This window comes from Triticum dicoccoides, chromosome 5A, assembly GCF_002162155.2.
Source record: "Triticum dicoccoides isolate Atlit2015 ecotype Zavitan chromosome 5A, WEW_v2.0, whole genome shotgun sequence".
Lineage (NCBI taxonomy): Eukaryota > Viridiplantae > Streptophyta > Magnoliopsida > Poales > Poaceae > Triticum > Triticum dicoccoides.
Window position 1 is genome coordinate 562067372 of NC_041388.1, and position 3944 is coordinate 562071315.

Consider the following 3944-nt stretch of genomic DNA (forward strand, 5'->3'; position numbering starts at 1 on the left):
TGTGGCCTCTATGTCTGCCAACTTGCTCTCTCTATGGTACTTGGCCTGTAGGTTTGTGACGTCAGCTGGTATGTACGGCAGGGTACTCAGAGTCCCCTTTTTGCTGTGGATGAGAGATAGTATCTGTACCATTCTTGATGGACCGACGTTACAATCATGTAGCAGCTTTACGAATTGCCTTTCGACGGGGGTGAACCCTCTATAGGCGGTCAGAAATTTTACCAGGTCGAACTTCTTTATGAGTTGGTGGTTGTGCTCGTCAAAATATTCATTGACCACCCACTGTGCTCCATCTACGTTTAGCTTACACCAGACAGGGCACTCAGTCTTGAGAATGATACCTCTCTTTCATTCCGGAACAACAGGCGCAACACCTTTTCCCTTCTTGTTCCTCCGTGCCTTGTGGCACCTCATCTCACCTCTACTGTACTCGTTAGTTTTCTTAATTTTCCTATGATACTCGGTGTTGACCACAAATCCATGGAACTTTGCATATGTCTGGTAGTATTCCTTTACTTCTTCGAATGATTTAAATCTCTACCCAATGTACGGTGGCTGAGGTACCACAATCTCTGATTGCCCACCATCTTCATCCCCTTGTGCGTCGTCGTCAGTTTCATCATTCACTTCAGTATCGGCGGCAGTTCTATCTACTTGAGTGTTGCCAGTGCTTGTGTTCAAAGGGGTGCTTGTCGGCATTGCTGGAATGATCGCCATTCCCGACTCTGACTCGAAATTGTTTGCGACATGATTGTCTGCTGGCTGGTGGAACGCGTCTTCCATGCGCTCAGAGCTCCCCGCAGTAGATATCCCCGCGCTACTGTTCAATGTAGTTGTAGACCCTGTAATAGAAAAAACAGGTACGAGAGTAAGATTTTTCTTTGGATAACATGTGTATCGCAACGGATCACACCATCTTCGAGTGATTTGGCATGACATCATTTCAAACAGCAAGCCGTGAGTCTGCGCGTGGACATGTATGGCAGCTGTAGCTGTCCAGTCATGGCAGCTACTGTTCAACAAACATGGCAACTATTGTTTTGCCTACAAATAACTACAAATAACAAATGTAGCGTTGTTTTTTATGGTTCAATTTTTTCCTTACCTTATTGTGCTGCATTTGACCATCTTGTGTGGTCTGTGACACCATAATGACGTGCTCCACCTGCAATTTGTGAAGCTTGCCACGAGACGTTTGCCGGGTTATCACCAGCGTAATAACCTGTAAGCATAGTAGTGGTTTATCAATTCATGGCAAATGCAGTTTGTGCTAGCACGACAACTGCAGTTGCCCCTGATGTGGCAACTGCAGTTTTACCGGCATGGCAACTGTAGTTGCATCGGTATGGCAACCGCAGTTGTTCCTTCATGGCAAATGTAGTTGCCATGGCATGGCAAATGTAGTTGCACTGGCATGGCAACTACAATTGTTCCTCCATGGCAACTGCAGGTGTCCAGGGATGGCAACAACAGTTGTCCAGGGATAACAAGTTTAGTTTTTAATTCATGGCAATTGTAGATGTCCAGTCATGGCAATTGTAGTTGTCAACTATGCTCCTTCTGCTAATTGAGCATCCGCAACTTCACTTTTTTATGGACTCACCTGTGTATGACGTCGATGGCAGGTACATGGGTGCTTCCTGATGCCACGTGCTGCATGAAGGCTCTGCATTTTCACCCGTGATAACTCGTGAGTCCTTTTGCCAGTTTTTTTGCATGTTCATTTTTCATGTCCACAGCAGTATGTGCTCTTTTTTCATTTTGCATTACCTTGATTAGCCATACTAGCTAGTTGAAGTTGGCTGCCCGTACATTTGTCAGTGTTAGCGCCTTGTGACTGAACTTGCCACGGGGAGCCCCTAAGAGTGTTTTGGTAATAAGAACCTGCGAAAAAATGACAGTGTATGACATAAGTAGAATGTCATCTTCATCGTTGCGAAGATGGCAACTGTTCTCTTCTTTTGTTATCACGCATCATACCTACGCCTGCATACTGTTCTAGTAGTGGCAGCAACGGCCCTGCAGAGATGAGTTGACTGTACTCTGATGCATCCCAAGGGGGCGTTTCTGGCCTTTGAGAACCCCAAGCATCAGCGCCATCTTCGTGATTTATTCTTCCCGTGTCTCGCTTCTTTCCGATGTGTTCTCAATCACTGGATGAACAAGAAGGCATCAACAATCCACAAGAATTGTATTCTTCTGCTGCTTGCACATAGAAGATAGGGATGGCAAGCAACAGGTCAAAATAGGTGGCAGCTACTGACAACGAAAGATGGCAACTATCGTTATACACAAATGGCAATTAATTTTTCCCACCCCCTTCATTCCAAAAATTGTCCTTCCTGCCCTTTTTTAGGGATTCCCACTCATCCATTTCATACCCAACTACTTGCGTCAATTAAACTATGAACTTAAGTTAATCTCAAACGTAGTAGCAGATCTGGTGTATTCTGCCTGGCAATTGCGAATATACACCGAACCATGCAGTGTTCTACCCCTATAGCATGGACCCAGTACAAGATCGGGAGATTTTCAGCCTTAAGGATGAGAAGGATGAGATCGGGAGATTTCACCTGATTTTAGATGATCGTCTCTGGAGGGCTGGGTTGGAGTGGGGGGCTGGTGGTGGAGAGGGTTGGGGTGTGGTTTGCGGTGGGAGCGCACTACGGATCTGCCCTGGTTGCCATGGCAACCAGAGATGGCCGGCGACGGAGGTCGGGGTTCGAGAGGTGGGGGACGATGGCGGCAGACGAGAGAGGGGATGGATCGGAGCCCGTGAACGGCTGGGTCGTGCGGGCAGCGGGTCGTCCGGCCCGGACGGGGCAGTGCGGGCGGGGTTGCCACACACCGGACGTGCGGGCCGTGCTTTTGTGCGCCCGGACGTGGTCGTGCGGGTCGGTTCCCGTCCATGCCACACGAGGCGTGCGGGCGGATTCCCGTCCATGCCACACGTGTGACAGTTATTCGGATCCATGCAGAGTACTAAATTAAAACAGAGGAAGTATGCGTATGTGTATGTGTGATTGTATATACCGTGTAAAAAAAGACCGTAGAGCCTAGCGACTCTCATCGGCGGGCCGGTTTAATCGTAGGTGTGAACCCACGGGGCAAAAGCCACGATCAGATCCGTCACCGGAGAAGAACGCTTCTTCGAACCAAAACATTTTTTTAGTTCCAAGACGTACGCGCTCTCTTCTTCCTGTGCTGCCGTAGGCACCGTTGCGTACAACATCTATACCCTCGAGTTGTAAACGTATACTATACCTACCTCCCTCCGTGGTAGCTAAGCTCCCGCTGGAAATCTCCCTCCTTCGCTCTGCACTTGTTTTTCTTTTTCTCTCCCACGCCAGAATGTGTCTTGTGTCAGTATTCCTTACATTTTGTTCGATTAGAGTGGACTTTGTCTCTTTTTCCCTACAGTGCTGAGTTTTTTTTTTGAGAAATCCCCTATAGTGCTGAGTTTTTAAATTTCTTTCTTTCTACTATCTTTCTACATGTTCACTTTACTTTTTATTTTCATTTTGTTATGTTTCTAAATTTCTTTCTTTCTACTATCTTTCTACATGTTCACTTTACTTTTTATTTTTATTTTGTTATGTTTTTAAACTTCTTTCTACTATCTTTCTACATGTTCACTTTACTTTTTTATTTTCATTTTGATTTTTATCCTACTAGTAACCGAGGAGGTGCGTCTGACTAACACACTTGGTGTCTCCATGGCGAAACTACATATACATACTATTGCTATATTACTATAGTGTTCATCACTTACCAAGTATCTGTGTGTCGATGGTGCTGAAACAGTGAGCTTGCTTTGGCTTGGCTTGAGGTGTAAATTGGTCAACGTGAAATGTGAGAGAAAAGCACGGGACTCATCGTATTTATACATGGGAATGGATTTCCTTTTAATCATCTATATGCTCAATCAACATGCTACCATCCAT